The sequence below is a fragment of the Balaenoptera ricei genome, chromosome 6 (genome assembly GCF_028023285.1).
Source record: "Balaenoptera ricei isolate mBalRic1 chromosome 6, mBalRic1.hap2, whole genome shotgun sequence".
Classification (NCBI taxonomy): Eukaryota; Metazoa; Chordata; class Mammalia; order Artiodactyla; family Balaenopteridae; genus Balaenoptera; species Balaenoptera ricei.
Genome location: NC_082644.1, coordinates 104,598,199 through 104,621,279, shown reverse-complemented (window position 1 = coordinate 104,621,279; position 23,081 = coordinate 104,598,199).

The following is a 23,081-nucleotide window of genomic DNA, read 5'->3' as shown; positions in this document are numbered from 1 at the left end:
ATAGTGCTTTCTAATATGCAGATAGAGGGCAGTGGAGAGTTTCTTTCTTTCTCCATTATACAGGGATCCATTGAGCATCTGCTGTGTACAAGGTCTCAGGGGAGGCAGAGTTGAGTAAAACATGGCCCCTGACTTTGGGTAGCAGAGACAGAGCATGAAAGAGGAGGAAAAGCACGTGGATGAAAAAGGACAAGAAGAAAGAGGAGGTGGAAGAGAAGGAGAAGAACGAGGGCAAGGAGGAGAAAAAAACATTTTATTGAGCGCGGTGCCAAGTATTTTACCCATCTTATCCCGTGTTACAAATGTTGAAACAGATGATAAACTATGAAGCTGTTGATGGCCTGGATTTATACCAAATCTGACTGCTCATGGCCTTGACCTTGGGGCCTGGACACCCCCCTGCCTGGTGAAAACACAAGCAGGTAAAGCGGCAGCTACAGTGACTTGATGAGAACCTTGACCAAGAGCTGTATTATTTGTGTTTTCAGTCCAAGACCAAAGCCCTGCTCCCTGATTCCTCTGGGATCTCCCCCTCACTGCCTCAGCATGCTCACCCTTCCCCTGCACTTGCCCATAAGGAAAAGGAAAGAAGACTTCTCACGGCCAACTGCAGGGACAAAGACTTTTTCCCCGAAAAGGGACAGAAAGAGAGGAAGCTTGCAGAGGCTTGGGCCAAAGACACGGTGGGGAGATGGCAGGAGAGGATCCAAATGAAGCCTGAAGCATTTTGGCTCCACTCCTCAATTCTTCCTTCTCTTCTTTTGCAGCTTTTAAGTTTCATTCACGGGCTTCCCTGGTGGCAGAGTGGTTAAGAATCCGCCTGCCAGTGCAGGGGACGCGGGTTCGAGCCCTGGTCCAGGAAGATCCCACATGCCGCGGAGCAACTAAGCCCGTGCGCCACAACTACTGAGCCTGTGCTCTGAAGCCCGCGAGCCACAACTGCTAAGCCCGCGAGCCACAACTGCTGAGCCCACGTGCCACAACTACTGAAGCCTGCGCGCCCAGAGCCCATGCTCCACAACAAGAGAAGCCACCACAATGAGAAGCCCGCGCACCGCAATGAAGAGTAGCCCCTGATCTCTGCAACTAGATCTCTGCAACTAGAGAAAGCCTGCACACAGCAACAAAGACTCAACGCAGCCAAAAATAAATTAATTAATTTTAAAAAAATTTCATTCACTATTTCAGTGGGATGTGGGGATTGAATTGAAGTTGCAGTAATAGAGGTGCCGGAGGCAAACTAACTGTAACTTTTCAGCTTCCAAGGAAGACAATTACCTTAATCTGGTCTGCCATCCCAGCTTCTGCCCCATCAGTGGAAATTCACTGGGTTCAGAGAGCATTCTTATAGAGGAGAAAAGACACATTGCTTTGTGTGACTATGCTTTGCCTCAAATTCTCCTTTTTCCCATTCATTTGATTTCCCATTGGTTTATCAAGCATCTACCATGCTTCATACAACTAACATTCCTTGAGCCCTTGCTAAATGCTTAGTCAAGAGCATTCGATACATTTGTTTCATTTCATCTGCGCAATGACCCACATGGAATGTGTGATCATAATCCTTACCTGTCCCAGAGAGTGAAGTAACCTCCTCAAAGTCACAGCTATTAAGAAGAGGAGCCAATATTTGAACTTAGGTTTCCAACTTCACAGCCTGTTCTCTTAATGTGTTAGTATTATACAGTCTCTCAACCACAAGCCCTGTGTGTTCATTACCATTCTGTCATTTTTATAAATCTTGAAACCAAGGCACAGAGAGCTGAAGTGATTTGCTGCAGGTTACACAGCTTGAAGGTGGTGTGCCAGAGACAGGAGGTGAATTCTAGACCGTCCGATCTCAGTGTTCATGTGTCCCCATCACGCCACACTCCACATGGAAGGTGCTGTGTCAGGGCGGAGGGTGTCCGGGGAGGTTTGTATTTTAAAAAGACCATCCTGACTGGCGTGGGTAGCACCGCCCAGCGCAAGCAGCTTGGACCCTGGGAAGCCAGTCCTTCTCGTCTCCACACCAGGGCAGGGCTGCAAGTTTCTCTTTTCTGATTTCTCCCCACTTCCGGCATGCCCCCATGTGTTCCTTTCAGTCTGATTTTCACTGTGGGATAAGAAGATGAAAAGGTGTGACTTGACTCAAACACTGCATTCCCCTAGGGATCACCCAAGCGCTTTTGGAGACACTTGCATTTCCATGATTTCAAGAACTTAACGCTTTTAAGGGCTCTGAAGTAGAAATTAGATGGTCAGGTATGGACCTTCCTTCTTCAAAATTGTTACCAAATCAACATTTGACTTTTAGGGAGGTCACTTTCTGGGTTTCAGTTTCTCAGAACCATTAGGTGAGGGGATTGGATCACATTTGAGCAATGTTCCTCAACATTCTGGTAGGCACCAGAATCACCTGGTGTGTGTGTGTGTGTGTGTGTGTGTGTGTGTGTGTGTTTTCAGTGTAGATTCCTGCAGCCCCAATTCAGGCTTACTGATCAGAATTTCTAGGACTGAAGTATAAAAATCTGCATTTGAAATAAGCAGCCCAAGTGAGGCCCACTGAAGTTGACCTAAGGACTTAAGAGTCATAGAACCTCATTAATCAACAAAAAGGAAGAAGGAAGAAAAGGAGGAAGGGATCAAGGAAGGGAGGGAGGGAAGGAGGGAGAGTGAGAAGGCAAAGGAAGTTAAATTCGTAGAAAATCTTTTCCTGTTGCACCTATGGAGAGATAAATGGTAAGGTAAGATGGTCAGTGGAGAAGTAAGTAGATAGCTATGAACTGATGAAATTTTTTTTTTAAATATTTGTTTATTTATTTATTTTTGGCTGTGTTGGGTCTTCGTTTCTGTGCGAGGGCTTTCTCTAGTTGCGGCAAGTGGGGGCCACTCTTCATCGCGGTGCGCGGGCCTCTCACTATCGCGGCCTCTCTTGTTGCGGAGCACAGGCTCCAGACGCGCAGGCTCAGTAGTTGTGGCTCACGGGCCTAGTTGCTCCGCGGCATGTGGGATCTTCCCAGAGCAGGGCTCGAACCCGTGTCCCCTGCATTGGCAGGCAGACTCTCAACCACTGCGCCACCAGGGAAGCCCCCTGAACTGGTGAAATTTTAAGTGTGTGTGCATATATACTGATAGAGAAAGCAGATGTGTGTATATACATATACGTACATGTAGTTCTTAGCGTGGTGTCCAAAGCGTAGGAGAGGCAAAGGAAACTGTGGATTTGGCCACTGGATTGGTGTTTCTCAATGACGATGTACTTGGAGCCTCCACGTTCAATTGCCCTCCACCCTCAGACCCTTTTTCAGGACTGGTTACATAATTTGTGGGGCCCACCCAGTGCGAAATGAAAATGCATGGCTCCTTGTTCAGAAATGATTAAGAATTTCAAGCTGACTGTGGCTTGAAATTCTTAGCTCTGCACTAAGCATGGGCCCTCCTAAGCCAGGGCGCTGACTGCCCAGGTTGCATATCCCAGCAGCCAGCCCTAGCCCTATTAGGGTCAATCATGTCTCATAGCATTTGATGATAACAATAACAAAGATGCCATTGAGACCATTTTTTTTGTCTTTTGTTGTATAGAACTCTACCCCTCCTTTTAGATTATTAACTACTTGAGAACAGAGAGGGTTTGCTGTAGTAGTTGTAGACCCAGAACACAATGTAGAGCCTCACATCACAGCTTCTAAATAGGGCTTTGCTAGATTGATTCACAGCAACAAGGGGATGGGAAAAATTACAGTGTGCAGGGTGATTTGATCTGGTTTCTAAAAAGTCTTAAATGCTAGGTCTGTGTGTCTAGATTGTATCCAATAGTCGATAGAGGTCCGTTAAGGATTATTGTCTTGGTTTTTTGTTTACATGGCTTGAATAGAGTGTAGACACTTATTTTTTTGTTTTTCTCCAATGACTAATGATATTGTGATTTATAGTAAGAAATACATGTTTGGTCTTCATCCCCGCCCCCTACTTTCTGGCACAGAGTTGCTAAAACCCTTGGAATTCCCTAATAGATCGGAGTGATCAAGGTATATTTTGTTATGTTAATAAGGTGACTTCTGACCACACCTAAGGGTGGGGCTGACTGCCATGAGAACTAGCCAGGAGATAAGAGGGTTGGAACTTTCTATCCCATTCCCGGACCTCCTGGGAAGAGAGAGGGGTTAGAGCTTGTGCTCAATTGCCAGTGGCAAATGATTTAATCAATCATGCCTCTGTATTGAAGCCTCCATAAAAAGCCAGTGGACTGGGTACCAAGGGCTTCCAGTAGACTGGGTTCTGAGGTTGGTGAACAAGTGGAGATTTGGGGGCAGAGGCGTACTCTGAGAGCGCAGGGAAGCTTGTGCCCTTGCCCTATGCATCACTTCCATCTGGCTATTCTTGAGTTATATTCTTTTATAATAAACTGGTAATCCAGTAAGTGAAATGTTTCTCTGAATTCTGTGAGCCACACTAGCAAATTAATAGAACCCGAGGAGGGGTCTTGGGAGCCTCCTGTGTATAGCCAGTCAGTCAGAAGTACAAGTAACAGCCTGGACTTGCAACTGACTTTGAAGTCCAAGGAGAACATCATGGGAATCTACATCCTATAGCCAGTTGGTCAGAAACGTGAGGAATAACCTGGGCTTGCAACAGACATCTGATGGGAGTCGGGGGCAGTCTTGTGGGACTGAGCCATCAACCTGTGAATCTGATGCCATCTCCAGGTAGACAGTGTCAGAATTTAATTGAATTATAGGACACCCAGCTGGTGTTGGAGCATTGCTTGAATGTGTAGGGAACCCTGCCCTCCACACGTCAGAAATCAAGTCCAGGAACCCAGGAAAAAACCTCTGACCTCTTTATATATATAAATGTTTAAATTGCATGCATTATTTTTTTTCCTCTGATATAACTGATATATAGGTTAATTGAACAAAATATAGAACATAGATCAACTATAAAGAAGAGTATAAAAATCACCCATAATCTCACATGAGAACTGTTAATGTTTTAGATTATTTTCTTAAAAAAATTGTAAATACATATACTATTGTATCAGACTCACTCCAGAGATGTATTAACGTCCATTAAGTTAATAAGCCCCTGATGCTATTAATCCTGGAATATGTAACACAGTGTCGGCCAAATAAGAAGCAGCTGGATCCTGAGTCTACTTTGTAATGTAGAGTGTCCTCCCTTGTGACTTTTTTTTAACCTCTGTTTTTTTTTTTGGCGGTCTTATTTCCCCGACCAGGGATTGAACCCGAGCCCTTGGCAGTGAAAGCGCCAAGTCCTAACCAGTGGACAACCAGGGAATTCCCTCCCTTGTGACTTTTAAAAAACACTTATGTAGCACTCTCCATGAGCCAGCCCTGTCCTCAGTATTTTGAAAATAGTAACTCATTTAACACTAATAACAATTGCATGAGGCAGGTACTATTACTTTATAGATGAAGAACCTGAGGGCTGAGTGGGCTTAAGTAATTCACCCAAGTTCATACTTTAAAGCTCTCGTATTTGTTGCCATTTTTCATTTTCTCTATCTATGGCTTCCTGTTAAGGATAGTGTGGTAGGCAGAATACTAGAAACCCATCGAAGATGTCCACGTCCTAATCCCCAGTACCTATGAACACATTACCTTACATGGCAAAATGGACCAGAAGTAATAAAAGGATCCTGAGATGGGAAGTCCACCCTGGATTACCTGGGTGAGTCCCATGAAATCATGAGTCTTTATAAGAAGGAGGCAAGAGTGTCAAAGTTAGAGAAAACACGTGATGACAGAAGCAGAAGCAGTACGTTGGACAGAAGCAGTACGTTGGAGTGATATGGGACCATGAGCCAAGGAATGTAGACAGACTCTAGAAACTATAAAAGGCAAGAAAACAGATTCCCTCCTAGAGTCTCCAGAAGGAATCAGCTCTAGTCACACCTTGATTTTAGCATTGTAAGACCCTTTTTTCAGATTTCTGACCTCCAGAACATTAAGATAATAAATCTGTGCTGTTTTAAGTCACTATGTTGGTGGTAACTTGTTAAAGCAGCAATAGGAAACTAATACAGGTGGCACCTAGAATTTATATCCTATGTCTTTGAGTTGTAGGCAGGGCCCCTAAGTGACATTCACAGGTGCTACATAAATCATATTTTATTTTTTTTATTTTATTTTATTTTTAAAATTACCACTGGCAGCTCTATGAAACCATTTATTATTTTATTTTATTTTATTGATATTTTATTTTATTTTATTTTTTGGCCGCACCACATGGCTTGCGGGATCTTAGTTCCCCAACCAGGGATTGAACCCGGGACCTCAGCGGTGAAAGCGCAGAGTCCTAACCACTGGACCACCAGGGAATTCCCCATAAGTCATATTTTAAATGAGAGAATCTCAACCATATCCACCACTCCTCCACCTCATCTGGTTCTATAAGGACAGATATAGATGATAGATCGATCGATAGATAAAGTATATAGATACACACATATACACACAATATGCACATATATACATACATTCAAGTTTATATGTTTATCTGTCTTTCCATTTATTAATACTTGAGAATTTACTCATGTCATTAAACATTATGTACCAAGACATTTCCTTATGTCTTTAAGTCTCAGCAGATGCTCCAAAGGCCCAGATTATCAGTTACCACCTACTGATGTCAGATAGAGTAAGAGCTATGGAACTGGCTTTGCCACTTGGTTTGTCCTCCAGGTGTGGGTACAGAGGAGATGCTAGAGGATTGATTCAGATGGAGGAGACTTCAGAAAATCATTTAAGTATCCTGGACTTTGGTGAACATGGAGACAGGAATTTGATTAATTTCTGAAAGGGCCTAACAGGGAGAGACTTGCTGAGGAGTCTTTGGCAACTGGGTCGGGGGGCTGGGGTGGCTTTGGAGTTCCACTTCCTAGATGGAGGAAGGGCTGTCTGTCCCTGGGGCAGACAAGGGAATAAGCCTCCAGATGTTCTGAAAGGGACTTTATTCAAAGACCTCCTGCAGCGTGAGGAGACCCAACAGAGGTGGTCTGTGTGGGGTGGAGGTTTGGGTTGCAGGACTGAAGTGTGGTCAGAAATATTCAGCCATTGGAATCAGAGATCAACAAACGGGAGGGTCCTAGAGTGGGAGAATGCCTAATAACTCCCAAAGCACCTCACAAAGGAAAGAACCAGTCTTTGAACACCTGCCACCTTTAGTCCAATGTCAGCTTTAAATTGTACTGGTCAACAAGGTTGCCTCTATCCCTATATACCTTGTGAAAATTCTATAAAAGACATACCCTTCTTCTGGAGGCAGCACAGAACCAGGTGATAAAACAAGGTGATAATTTATAAAAATGTTTCCTTCCCTCAGATGGATGCAGCTCCACACCAGAGTACTTGGTAAGTGTAGCTTCCCAAGCAGAGTGAGCTAGATTCCATGTTCCATTGGCTGGGGACCCTTGTGCAGTATGCAACCTACACAACTGTGTATGGCAGCCCTGGTGGGCAAGTAAGGCATTCTTTGCCTCTTTCTTCTGTCACATCACCCTAGCCCTCTCCATTCCAGGAGAAGTCATAGGACTTATAATAAGTGGGGGAAGTGGAATAGAAGAACGTGATGGGGAAATGGGGAAGAGGAAGATGACAAGTCTCTTTCCTTTTCCGTACATTTTCCAATTTTGTGGACCAAAGCTTGGGAAAAGGAAAAATTTTTTAATTGGCTGAGATTGGCTTTAGTTCCACAATGAGCTGGGAAACAAGATTATTTATTAATACCTGAGAAGGACCAGAGAAACTCTAGAATCCCCCTAGATACAAACCAAGAGTATGAGAAAAATCAGTCTATAGCATAAGTTAAAGAGGTAATGATAAGAAGAATTACTTTCTACTTGTATCTACAGATCAGTACATTCAATAAAGCAGTTACAAATATTGTAAAACAGATCCTTTTAAATATATTATGAAGAGCTCTCAGAAACTATAATGTGTTAATGGCTTGGTCTCCAGGTCTCTTGTTCCCACTTCAGCCACTGCAGGTCTCCTATTATCAGTTTTATTTACTGCATTGCACTTAAATAAAGATTTTCACAGTTGAAAGTATTTGAACATCATTAGCTTAAGACAGAGGTCCCCAACCTTTTTGGCACCAGGGACCGGTTTTGTGGAAGACAATTTTTCCACGGACGACAGGAGCCGAGGGTGGGGGGGCGCGGTATGGTTCAGGCGGTAATGCGAGGGATGGGGAGCAATGGGGAGCAGCCGATGAAGCTTCGCTCAGTTGCCCACCACTCACCTCCCCTGCTGTGCAGCCCGGTTCCTAACAGGACCGGTACCGGTCCGCGGCCTGGGGGTTGGGGACCCCCAACTTAGGACATAATATTTTAACAGCTGCATATGATTAAATATGCCTTTTATTGTAGTTGACTATATACATATTTAACAACCCCTGCTGGACAGTAAGATTCTTTTAAGAGTAGAGATTTTATTTTATTTCTCTTTGTGTTTGCAAGAGTGACTAGAACATAGGAGATCTCTATACGCTCATTGAATGATTGAGCAGTTCTGCTCTGACCTGCCCCATTGGAGTTACAAACGCAGTGACAATTTATTTTTTGTCTTTAGGTGGTGAAAAAATTTCAGCTTGATAAGAAGATGGGCTAGATTTTAATTCTTATATTTAATTACATGGAAATAGAGTTTTAATCCATATTCTCTCTAGATATCGGATTTGGTCACACAAAGGCAAGCAGCCTAGGCGACGATAACTCCTAACGACTCCAAGTGCCTCCCGGTACTAAGTGTCACTTGTAGCAGGAAATTGGTGATTTTCGGTTGACATGAAGTGGAAAATTATTTCATGTGAATTGATGCTGGATGGCTCCATTTTTACTAAGCGCATGCAAAATGGCTCGGTGCGCAGGAAGCATTTAACGCTAAGTGAGCTGACATCGATTGGGCTGTAGGGCAGAGGTTCATAGAAGAATGTGGAAACTGAAAATGACAAGGAAGACCAAAGTTGTCACATCAGATGAATCCAGCATGCCTGCCTTTCAGCCTCTAATTCCTGTGGGATGCCCCGGTAGAAGGGAATGAAGAGGCTCAGCCTCCAAGCTGGTTGTGGAATGTTGTAGGAAGCAGGTGTGGAATTTCATTCTTGTAATTACCCTCCCTCCAAATTCTCATGCCATTGTGTAATCTGGCTTGGGGTTTGCCACTAACCCACTGTATGACCTTGTCCAATTGCTCCTCCTCTCTGGGCATGTTTTCTCATCTGTGCAATATAGGAACTCAAATTGGCCCTTTCAGTGAATTTTTTTTTATATAAACCCTGTGCTAAGTGCTCAAGAAACAGCTTATTAAATGCTCCCTAAATCCCTGCTACATGGGTCCTATCCTTTTCATTTTATAGATGAGAAAATTGTGGGTCAGAGATGTAAACTGATTTGTTCAATGTCAAGTGGCTAGTGCGTGGAGGAATAAGCTTCTAAATCCACGTGTGCCGTATCTTACAGATTGTATTCATCCCAAAACATCATTCTACCCTTAGGATTGACCAAAATTCATACTTGAGCTGCATGCATTTTTTTCCGTAGTGGAAGGAACTTGAAGTTAGAAATCTCACTCCTGGATTCAAATTTAAACTTTATTTATTGATCATGGACAAGGCATGCTGATCTGAGCCTCAGTTTTCTCAACTGTGATAGGCAGAAGAATGTCCCCCAAAGATGTCCAGCCCCTAATTCCCAGAGCCTATGAATACATTCCAAGGTAACACGGCAAAAGAGACTTTATGTGATTAAGGTTAAAGACCTTGAGGTGGGGAGATTATTCTAGATGAGTCCTTAGGAATAAAGGAGGAAAACAGAAGAATAGGCAAGAGAGATACAGTGTAGCAAGATTTGACACCCTGTAGCGGTTTCTGAGACGTGGAGGTCTAAGAGAAGTCCCCAGCAAGGAGACAGAGATCTAAGTGCTATAACCACATGAGACTGAATTGATTCCCCCCCTAGACTATCCAGAAAGGGACACAGGCTTTCAACACCTTGATTTTAGTCCTGTGAGACTCATACCAAACTTCCAACCTGTAGACTGTAAGATAATAAATTTGAGTTGTTTTAAGCCACTAAGGTTATAGTAACTTGTTACAGCAGCAATGGAAAAGGGATGCATCACCTCTAAAGTGAAAATATCAAGCTAGACCATATCAGAGTCTTCTAGTTTACTAGGGCAAGCATGAGAGCAGGAGTGAGAATGAGAGCCGATGAACTCAGGAGTGAGAGACAGAGAGAGAGAGGGCAAAGAGAGCAAGAGCTCTGCTTATGGAGGAAGAGACTTGTGGGAACATCCTGAGATAATAAAACCTAAGGTAACATGGGGCCAGAGGGTTCCTGAATGCTTGTGTTGTAGGAACACTTTCTGCTGGGCAGAGTCTAAAAGAAGGACATCATGGCTTATTTTTGGAACTGATTTGAAACAGAAAAGTTCAGAAATAAACTCAAAATCCCTTACCAAAGACAAATTAAATGTGACAAGTAATCTCTAAATTGCTTTTAATCTATCCTACTCTCCCAGGTAGTGACACTGAAGTCTGAACTGAATTACGCTGGATGAAGTTGCCAGACGTGGGAAAAGACAAACACTAATGAATTTAATGTTATTTTTAAAAATTAGGGAAATTTTCTCTGGTTTGAGGAAAAATGAAATAAACTGTAGGCTCTATCATTATCCTTAGCTATAATCCTTTAATTATTTTTTTAATCGAAATATAGTTAATTTACAATGTTGTGCTAGTTTCTGGTGTACAGCAAAGTGATTCAGTTATACATACATATATTCTTTTTCATATTCTTTTCCATTATGGTTTATCACAGGATATTGAGTATAGTTCCCTGTGCAGTACTGTAGGACCTTGTTGTTTATCCATTCTACATATAATAGTTTGCATCTGATAATCCCAAACTCCTATTCCAGCCCTCCTCTAACCCCCTCCCCTTTGGCAACCACAAGTCTATTCTCTATGTCTGTGAGTCTGTTTCTGTTTCGTAGATAGGTTCATTTGTGTCATATTTTAGATTCCACATGCAAGTGATATCATATGGTATTTTTCTTTTTCTTTCTGACTTCACTTCACTTAGTATGATAATCTCTAGATGCATCCGTGTTGCTGCAAATGGCATTATTTCACTCATTTTTATGGCTGAGTAATATTCCATTGTATACATATACCACATCTTCTTTATCCATTCATCTTTTGATGGGCATTTAGGTTGCTTCCATGTCTTGGCTATTGTAAATAGTGCTGCTATGAACATAGGGGTGCAGGTATCTTTTCGAATTACAGTTTTGTCCAGAGATATTTCCAGTAGTGAGATTGCTGGATCACATGGCAACTCTATTTTTAGTTTTTTGAGGAACCTCCGTACTGTTTTCCATAGTGGCTGCACCATTTTACATTCCCACCACTTAGCTGTAATGCTTTATTGGCTTTGAACCCAACTGTCCAGGGACCTAGAATGGCTAGTGGATGTTTCTAGAGAGAAGGTAGTGTTGCTGTAACAAAGAGTGCTCTGCAGTGGTCTAAGCTCATGCCCAGAGAACCTAGTAGACCTTGGCGTGGCCTCTTCACCTCCCTGCCTTTTCTCACTCAGTCCCCTTTGCATTTACATCCCTTGTCCATATTCTCAATCATTGGCAAAATCCTATTCATCCTTCAAGAATCAGTTCAAATGGTACCTGTCTCTGAAGCTTATCAAGTATCATCTAAATGCTTATCACTCCTGAATTTTATCTCTAGCCCAAACCTCTTTGGGAGTCAAATCCATATACTCAATATTCTTTTTGATATCTGTACCTGGAAGTTGGAAAATGTTCATGTCTAAAATACTGACTCTTATTTCACTTCCAACATATTCTACTCCCAATCTCTGCCATTTTAGTAAATGGGAACAAAACCAACTCAGTTGTTAAAGCCAAAATCCTTGAATCATTCTTCATTCCATCTTTTTCTTCACTAGCCACAATCAATCTATTGGTAAGTTTTAATAATTCCCCATTCATTACTTACTCTAAATTGCCTGCATTTCTAATGCCATCACCATAGCCCAATCCAATAACATTTCTTATCTGAACTATAGGCATACCTTGGAGATACTGTGGGTTCAGTTTGAGACCAGGGTAATAAGTGAGCCATATGAATTTTTTGGTTTCCCAGTGCATATAAAAGCTATGTTTACATTGTACTGTAGTCTATTAAGTGTGCAATAGCATTATGTCTAAAAATTAATGTACATGCCTTGATTAAAAAATATCTTATTGCTAAACAATGCGAACCATCATCTAAGCCTTCAGGGAGTCATATAATCTTTTTGCAATAACAAAAGATTATGTTACTTTGCAGTAACATCAAAGATCACTGATCACAGATAACTATAACAAATATAATAATAATGAAAAAGTTTGAAATATTGCAAGAATTACCAAAAATGTGACACAGAGTCATAAAGCAAGCAAATGCTGTTGGAAAAATGGCACTCGTAGAATTGTTTGATGTAGGGTTGCCACAGATTTTCAATTTGTAAAAAGCACAGTATCTTAATTTATTATTGCAAAGCTCAGTAAAGTGAAGCACAATAAAATGAGGTACGCCTGTATTTCAGCGGTCCCCAATATTTTTGGCACCAGGGACTGGTTTTGTGGAAGACAGTTTTTCCACGGATGGGGGCAGGAGGGGGATGGTTCAGGTGGCAATGCAAGCGACGGGGATGAAGCTTTGGGGATGGGGATGGCAGATGAAGCTTTGCTCTGTCCGGCTGCTCACCTCCTGCTGTGCGGCCCAGTTCCTAACAGGCACCGGTCTGAGGCATGGGGGTTGGGGAGCCCTGCTGTATTTGATTAGTCTCCTACCTACCCCTTCTGCTTCCTCGAATGTCCTCTATGATCCATTGTCTACACAGAAGCCAGAGGGACCTCATAAAATATTCATCAGGTTATTTCACTCTTCTGCATAAAATCTTCCCTTGAATGAATGAACTAACCAAGCAAAATTAAGTGATTCCTCCTCTGTTTCTTCTACAGAACTTTCTGTTTGTTGTTCATCTAGTGTTTGTGTAGAAAGCTGACACTTTGCAATCCCCTTGCAATGTCCTTTCCAATTGTATATCCCTTAGCCCCTGTACTAAGACTTTCGAAGTTGATAGATCTAGCTTAGTGAAAACAAGACTCAGGCGGGGAGGGTTTATAGTATGGATAAGGAATACAACCAAATTGGTGGAAAATGAAATCCACAGGGTCAGACAGAAAGGTAGCAGCTATACTAGGACTGGAATCTGAGCCTCCTGACTCCCAGTCCAGTGCTCTGCCCACCACATCTCACTAATCCCTGGTCAAAAAGGCATCAGGCAACAGAGTCTTCACCTTAGTGAGTGACATCACGCCTTAGTTCTAAGAGGGCCACCTGTCATTTCCTTCACCAAACACCCAATTCTGTGCTAGTTTCCATTCCAATTAGACACTGTCTGGAAAACATGAAAGGGTGGAATGTTTTCACACAAGCCCAGAACTCCCAAGTTTGTCAAGGAGAATGTGTCCAAAGCACTTAGGTTGTCTGGAAAACACACATAGGTGCTCAAAAGTGTGTGTTTTCAAGGAAAAGGATGGAGGTTTTGGAAGTTGGTTTAGTACAATGGAAGTTTTTGCAAAAAATATGTGGAAAATGATAATCTATGAAGTATCAGAATGAGCTCCAGAGAGAAATCTTTCTTATATATCTTTCTCATGGTTTCTGAGAACCATGTAAGCAAGATACCAGGCCAGTTTTTCCAAGGGGCTTCTATTGGCTTTATAAAGTCAATCTTAGCTCCTTAAGACTGTCTGGTCATATATGATTTTATGTATATTCTCAAATGTGACATTCCAGTCAAAGCCTTGGTAATATAACCATGTTTCCAATTGTGTCCTGTTATAAGGAGAACAGATTCTTATTGAACTTATGTGAATAACTATATTGCTATTGAAAATAAGACTACTCAACAAGTTTCTGAATTCTAGAAGGATCAGGTAGGGAGAAAAAGTAAATGTTTCAATTCTATTTATAGAGATATACTTTACAAAATTATTGTAAGTCATAGATAGCTTAAGAGAAAACGCTTTCCTTAAATCTGGAAAAGTAAAACATTAAGGAACCAGCAGTGTTTCAAGAAAAGGTTGTGAAAAAAATGATAATCATTCTCATAAATTTATTCAATCCCATATTTTTAATTCTTGTTCTGCTTGAATCAAGTTTTTTCATTATTTCTGGAAATTACTAAGCAGTTCAGTTTTATGATCTTAAAGTTGTCAGAAACCTATATTCTAGAGTACCTGTCAGAGTCCTTTCCATGAATCTCTCTGAAGATGAAGCACCTTTGCAAAAGTATCAGAGTAAAACGATAACTGTCTATAAATGACAAAGACTTTCAGGGACTTCTCTGGCAGTCCAGTGGTTAAGAATCTGAGCTTCCAATGCAGGGGGCACAGTTTCGATCCCTGGTTGGGGAACTAAGATCCCACATGCTGTAGGCTGTGGCAATCAATCAATCAATAAAACAAAATAAAATACTTTTAAAAATGGTCATGGTTAAAGATCTGATGAGAGTTCTTTTGATAAGAAAATGTACTTATTTTCATGACATATGATAATTTAAGATAATAATAGGACAATGAGAGTATTGACAAATTTCTAGAAACTTGAAATAATTTCTGGAATACCTATATTGGTAACATACATCTATGCACATATAACCCAAGAAAGTTAATCATCACTTCTTATTTAACAGTGCTTCCCATGTAATTTAATGTTCCAAATAAACCTAATTATTTTAACATCTCTCTTTTATAAGGTGAGAGACAAAACCTTTGAGATGTTCCAGGAGCTCTCTGGGAAATCTCAAAGTTCTTTAGAGGTTAAAAAAAAAAAAAAATCTCCATTTAGAATTTGATTTGGGCAAGTTGTCAAATGTCAGAAGGTTTGAACATTTGACTAAGTAACATCTCAGATAATTATGAAATGATATTTAACTATCTATTTAACTATGACAACAGAAGATGTTAAAGGCAAATACAGAAGGTTACACAGCTGTGAATAAAACTTACCTCTTCTAATATTGAGAAGACTGGGCTTTCTTAAGTAATCAAACACCTGATAATGACAACATGAAGAATGATACATTATTTTGATAAGACATAAAATCTTTGCTTTCCGGGTAGATTACCCAAAAGGTAAATACAAAAACAAAAACAAACAAAAAAACCTTTCATAATCTCTTATCAAGAGAAGACCAATAGTCCAAAGGCACGTTGTCATTTTAACAGAGAGTAAATCAAACTCTGATTTTTGCACCAGTGTACTTTTGATAATAAAACTCATTCTTCAAAAACTTAAATAAATCCATTCCAATTTTAGTCAGCTTGAGCCCACAAACAAACAAACAAACCAAAAAAAAAAAAAAACCCTCCTTTTTCACAAATCTTCTACAGCTTTTTTTCTCCATTCAGGTTTTGTCCTGTGTTTTTTCTGTCTCTCTCATTCTGGAACAGCTGGTCATTCTACTTTCCCCACCTACTTTTCATACATGGTTGTTTCCTTTCACCCTTATTATTTCTAAATCACTTTAATTAATTTATGTATATTGATTAGAATTCTTAACCATTAGAATCCTTTATTCCTAGTGAAAACCAAGAAGTAAGCAATTGGGGACTGTCTGCTACACTAGCATTCTGTAGATTGGCAAATTATAAATATATTTCACGATTTCTAGAAGTATATTCTTCCTCATAGTAAATTTTTCAATGTGGCACAAAACATTTTTACTAATAGATCCAAATATCTTTTAAGTTTCTAGGTAAAAGGAAACCTAAAGTGGATAAAACTGTATTCACTAATTAATGTCTCAGTTTTTTATCTTATTTGGAAATAATCTAGATATTCAATGAATACTCATCATTTAACTTATCTCAGTATAACTTTAGAGTTTTAAGTTACCAAAAATATTTTGGAAAATAGTTTTAAGTAGACACACCATAAAGACATACCAAACCACACCATACAATCCAGCCATATTTAGCCACAAGTGAGGTACAACCCATATTTCTGTTTGGCAATACTTTGGGGGCCAACACCATGACAGATGCCAAGCCAAGTTCTCAGGACACAAAATGAGACAAAAAAGAGGGCAGTAGCTGTCCTTGAAAAAAAAAGGATATATAACTAATGTATTTTTTGTTGTTTTGTTTGTTTGTTGTTTTCTTTCTTCTTTTTCTTTTTTTCTTTTTTTTTCCCTGCCAATGTGATATTCTCCCCTCCTCTCTCAACCAAGCATGGCTTTGGTAAGAATTCTTTTCCAGCTTCTGCCAAGTTTTCCAGGATGCCATCTGCAGGCTCCAGGGCAAGTAGGGTGTCCCAGTGGATGTCATCCTGGTCAACAGAAACTGTAGAGGAAGCAATATATTTCTTCCCTACCCTTCATAGTGAGTGCCTAGCTGAGACACCTTTTTCTCTAGGGTACCTTGTAAATGGATAAGCTTATCTAAGACTCTTAAAAGTTCTTCTCTGTGGCCACTGTAATTTGAGTATCTTTGGTAAGGATAACCCATTTAAGGGTAGCCTTAAAACAAAATTTTATTCACCTGAGCCTTCACACTGGACCCAGTCGAATTTAATTCAGATCTGGTCCAGTTTCTAAGTTTGACCCAGTCTAACCCCAGACCCAGTCAGGTTTCTAAGTTGGAACCACTCCGACCTCAGGCCTGGTCTGGTTTTTAAGTTGGACCCAGTCCAACTCCAGTGGTTTCTGGACTCTGTCCAGAAAAAAAAAAAATAAAAGCACAAATAAAGTCTAAAAGTTTATGATGAAAAAGCTGTGGAGCTAGGATCCAGGATCTGAGAGGAACTTACCCACCACCTCCAGAGGCATCAAGGAAGCAGTGAGTTCAAGGAGCTCAGCAGGTACCTACGCCCTGTTGCTCGTTGCTCCTGGGGGCTCTTCAGAGTCTCTTTTGGTTCCTTCTTCCATCACTAGGACTGTTAAAAGATAAACTGATGCACATTAAAATTTTCAGCGTTTATTGGAGCAAAAGTCAAGTCAAACTGGGCAGCTCCAAGTCAGAAGTAGTTAGGAACGCTCCACCAACAGGAGCTGGGGAGAGACATTTATAGAGAAAAGGCAGAAGTGAAGTAAAGGAATTATTGATTGACTATAGCTTAGAACCTAGTTGGCTATTTGTAATTGAGGGCCTTAACATTTTCTTTCATAAACTTAAGACATTTACAGGCTTAGATTTTGCTTTGCTTACATAGACTGTCACAGCATTAGAGCCAATTCAGTCTGTGTAATGACCTCCTTGTTTACTTGATTTAACAGTGACCACACTTCAGCCAGATGGAGAATAATAAAACTTTGGACTAGAAACTCAGAGACAGCCCTCAAGTTCTGCTCCTATATACCTCAAGCAAGTGACTCAAATTTTCTGAGCCTCTGATCCCCCACTTTTAAAATGAGGAACTCAAACTGTGCCAGAACTCCACAGAGCACATCCCTCAGGACAACACTTTTCAAGATGCTTAAGTACAGAATCTGTGGTAAAATGAGTTTGGTAGATATAATAACACACATAACACTATATGATTCATGATGCATATTAACAATCAAAATCCCTGATAAATCCTTTAGCAGTGAAACTCATTTTTTCCATGGAACCACTTAAAAGCATCCTATAGAAACAAAGTCCTGTAGAATTCTTTGGGAAATGCTGGATGAAGTATTTTCAAATATTTCTTTGGGATTTAATCTATGTCACTGTGAAGAGTACACATGCCTTATGACTTGAGGTTCCAGATACTTAGCTCACATTCAGCATTGGTACTTTTCCAGGAGTTTTTCTTTATTAACCCGACTTTCCACTCTTAGCTAACTGTACCATATATTCACTTCTTTTACATGTATTAATCAGGACCCCTTTAGTCTCTAGTTACAGAAACCTAATTAAACCTATTTAAAAATTCCAAGTGGGATTATAATCTGTCATCTCTTTGACATGGGCACAAAGGTAGAACAATATGTAAATTTCTGGGCAAATACATAAATTGTGCCAAAGGTGGAAAATATTTCAAACAGGTCTGGACATCCATCCATTTGTCCACTTAGTCATTTGGAAAATACATATTAACAGAATTAAAATAAATGCATTTTGTATTTAGAATGGCTTGGCTCAAACTCCGACTCTGGGATGTATAAACAGTTTGATTTTGAGTAAATCAGTTATTTTATCTGATCCCAGCATCATTTTCCTGAAAGTGAGGGTGATCATACTTACTTTATAGAATTGCAATAAAGACGAAATGAGATATTTGTAAGGTACTGGTGCAAAGACAGGAACAAGTGAAATAGTTTGAACTTATCTTACATGAGGAGGAAGTTGGGTGCAAAGATGGAAAAGTTGCTTCCTTTGTCCTTGAGGATCATACACACCTCGGGTGGGAGAGAACCCAAATCACTATGATGCTTAGCAGAGAGAGCCAGATAAATGGAAGGTTTAGGTTGCAGGAGGGCTAATTTCACTTTCTGCAGAAGGAGAGAAATGAGTGCCATGATAGACGTGGGGAGTGCATGTAAATTGCAGCCTGCTTTACCTGTGGAAGGATGGTCAATAGTGAGCCATCACTATGATGTGTTTAAGGTGTGTCAAACAGTGAAAGTTAAACCTCAAACGTGGAACAGGGATTAAAAGACTGAGAATCTTTGAATTGAACTGAGGTGGAGTCAGCCAATGGAACTAATGTATGTCACTATTATACCTTCTGCTGCTTTGACAGACATTACTATCAAATCACAGTGTTCTTTTTTATTGATCCAAGATGTAGCCTCGAGATCTTCAATGACTTCAGTATCAAATGAATGTGATATCTTAGAAGAAATATACCTTTTTAAAGCCTTTTGTTTTAGATAAATATGGAGATGGTAAGTTAAGTTTCCATTTGGTTACCAACTTCAATTAAATGGTAGTGGCTACATCACGTTGTAGAGGATTCTGGAGTTTTGCTCAGGCTTTCAAGAAAGAGAATCATTAGCCTGTTCTAGTGTATTTTCAGAGGTCCTTGGAAAGCATTTTTGTACCCAGATTTGTCTCTCACAAAGCCTAATATCAAATGATTCATTTATTCAAAATGACATGGGCAGCGCTAACTCAATAAACTGAAAATTCTATTCAACTTAGTAAGAGCAACCATAGAACTAATCATGAGATGCCATGAGGGAAACAGAGTGATATCACAACTAGTTTACAGAAAGAGAATGTGTCACAGGATGCTTCAAAGGGAGTAACAGATGAACTGAGCCTTAGAGAAGGAGAAGGGGGAGAGGTTTACGAGATGAGAGAGAAGGAGAGGCATAGTATTCTAGACAGAGGGATTGTCTGAGCAAAGACCAGAAGCCAGAAATACCACAATGTATGAGAGATGGCAGGAAAAGCCAGTTGTGCTAGCTCATAAAGGAGTGGTAGAAATAAAGCTACAAGTAAGCAAGGGCTCGCATCAAAAAGAGTCTTGAATGTCATGCTAAGTGGTTGTACCATTCCATAAAGATGGGAATGATGTAAATAATTAAGGACAGAAGTGACATGATCAGAATCGTGTTAGGAAAAAGATATCACTATGTACAACACACACCAAAGCACCGATTAGAGGGAATAATGGATCTGGAAACAGCAGTCTGGGCTTCTGATTCCTGTTTTGGGACTAAATTATTGCATGGCATTGGGAGGATAGGTTTTCCTTTCCGGATCTCAGTCTCCTCCAGTGGAAAATGATTGAGCTGGACAAGGTGAGTTCACTGGGCTCTTACACATATAATATTTTATACCAATCCTTTGGTAACTGGCTTATTTAATTATCTGTTCCTCAATTGCATCATTTAAATAATAGAATCATCTCTGGGTTTTCTCCCATGTACAAAGAAAGTTCATGCTATAAACAAGGTTAAAATCATTCTGAAGAACGAGAAAAGCAAAGATGGCAAGTTATCAGTTTGTCTTCTAAATAAATAGCTAGCTCATAGAAAATGGGGAAACTTCAGGTTTAACACAACAAAGAGAGGGAGGAAAGAACTCTGTCACCTTTTTCTCAATTTAGAGGTCTGGACCCTCAGAGTCTCAAGAAACTTTATAGACCCCTAGTCCTATGGTTTTTAGTTTCTCTTCCACCATAACCTGGTGGAAAGATAGTTCTTTTATCTCCCGCAGTCAGAGAAATCCCAGTTTTATATACATTTTGAGTACTGAATATCTCTTCTTCCATCCTTCCTTCCTTCTTCTTGCCTCCCATGTGGAATATTCCCTTTCTCACTCCGTGTTATTTTAATAGAACTGGCAAGCATGCAGCCTTGTCTCTGTAACAACAGAGATATGCCATTTCACTGGAATTTCTCAGAATGAAAGAGATAGGGAGTAGGGGTGGGAGGCAGAACTGTTCTCCCTCCCTCTCTCTTCTAGGACCATCTTGCTACCACACGTTGAAGGTCTGGCTGAGAATGAAGCCAAGTAGTTACAGGTACATGAGAGGTGGAGTGATGGATCTCTGATGACAGCTTTTGATCCCTGACTCAGCCATATGTGACATGTTTTACTTTTTTTTTCTCCTGTTTTACTCTCAAGCTTGTTTGAATTCCATTTCTGCCACTTGTAATGTAAAAAGTTTTGAGAAGTCTTTATGTATGAGGATTTCATGTATGACTTTATTTAAGGAAAGATTTTTTCCACTCTTTCTCTGACAAAATTTGGGAACCACTGATCTCATCCAATGTAACTGCTTACAGAGGAGGTAACTGAAGGAAAATACAATATCATTTTCCCAATGTTATACAGCAAATACATGGCAGAGCTGGTTCCAGAAGGCAAGGTCCATATTTGTTTTATCCCCCATGGCATTCGGAGCTGCTTGTCTCACTGATGTACCTGATACATGCATAGTTCTACCACCCATCTCTACCAAACATCATTGTGACTTACCAAATATTGAGAAATATTTCCACTGTCCAATAGGGAAATATTTGAGGAGGAACATTTATCCATCCCAACAGAGATCAAGCAATAGACTTCTCACATTAGCCGCACACAGAGTTGTGTTTAGCAATAGAGGAGGAAAACGTGCCCAAATCAACCAGACAGTGTGGAAATGACCTTGCAGGATTCTTGGAAGCCCTTATCCCCAACAGGGGCAGTACTCCTTGGACACTGTTAGTGGTTGTATCATCGTGGTACTGGAGCACCACCTCCTGGCTGTGTTAGAGGTTTCGTTTGCCTTTCTTAGTCAAAGAAGGTCCAATACTTACTAGCAATTTAGGACCTTAGAGCTAGAAGGGCCTTTAGGAATGACCTAGTCTGTTATTTCTATTTTATGGGTGAGGAGACAGACTCAGAGAGGAAAAGTACCCTTCCCATGACCATAATAGTCAATGAAGAGCAGCCATAGCCTGAGAATCCAAATGTATTGACTCCCTTCCTAGTACCTAATTCTGTGGTTATAAAAGTTGAGGATTATTAAGTTTAAGAAACTAAAGCTAGTCCTGGGGTGGTGGTAAAAGTATGTGGGGACAACTTGTAAAATTGAGAGGTGAGTTGGACAATTGGATCAGAAACAAAAAACAATTGGAATCTATGTAGAAGGAATGGTAGGCATTCTCTTTAGGACACCATCCCAATTCATTATAAATCAGCTTCAAATGTTTCCCAGTCTCGTATTACTTTACTCAAAATTTAAATCCCAAGGAGATAAAGACTGATTGGCCTAGCTTGATACACTTGCCAACACATGACAAGAAAGTATGAGCCTCTGACTGATGGTTCCTTTAAGACATTTTAGGAAATACCTCTATAGGGAGAAGTATGTTCCCAAAGGAAAATCGAGTGCTATTCCCAAAAGAAGGGAGAAGGGAGACAAAAACAACAGATGTCCACCGCAGGAACAAAGCCAAGGATATGACTCAGGCATTTCCAAAGTAGAGCCATGAAGCATCTACTCATAGGCCACAGCATGTATTCACATTGGGAGAGCTCCCTATGCATCGCAGATGCCTTAGCTCCGAAGCACGGAAAGCCATTAACTGCGCACCTCTAAGTATCTGATGTACTTCTTCCCCAGTATTGTTTGCTCCATTGATCTCCAAATAAGGGCTATTTCACTTTCAACTACAGTTAATGCTTGAACAACTGGGGGAATAGGGGCACCAACCCTCTGCACAGCTGAAAATCCGCATGTAAATTTACAGTTGGCCTTCCCTGTCCACAGTTCTGCATCTGTGGATTCAACCAACCGCTGATCGTGTAGTACTGTCGTACATTTTTGTTATATATGTAGACCTACACAATTCAAATCCATGTTGTTCAAGCATCAACTGTATTTTAGGACCTGGGGACCAGGTATTATATATAAGACCATTGAATTAATACCTGTGCTGTGGTACTAATAGAAAATGTGAAGGGCTTAATGGAAATGCTCCAAAACCACAGTATTTTTTTGGTCTCCTTCTCCAAAAGAGGGATTTATTTACTATGTATAAGACCCCATTAGGTCGGGGCGTCCCTGCTTTGGCACTGTTGACATTAGGGGCTGGATAATTGTTTATTTTGAGAGGCTGCTCTGTCCATCGCAGGACATTTAACAGCATCCCTTGCCTCCGCCCACCAGATGCCAGTAGCAACCCCTCAGTCGTGACAGCTAAAAATGTCTCTAAACTTTATCAATTGTCCCCTGGCGGTGGGGGGGTGGGGATGGGAATGAGATTAGTCCTAGTTGATAACTATTGATCTATATGTTTGGAGATGATCCCAGGGATTCAGGAAATCAATTTAATTTCTTCCTTGGAGGGAGCATTTTATCAGTCAATACCATTCAATAATGGTGGAATGTGTCCTTGAAAGGAGAGAGTTCACTCCATGTCTTGGGATATTTAGCAGAAACTGAGTAAATACTAGTTAGAAATGCAGTAGGAAAAAGAGGGATGTCAGGTAGGTGGGTTTTTCGTTTCTTTGGTTTCATTAATTCCTATAAATGAAAAAATTCAGAATCAGTCATGAGATCATTTTACTTCTGTTCGTTCA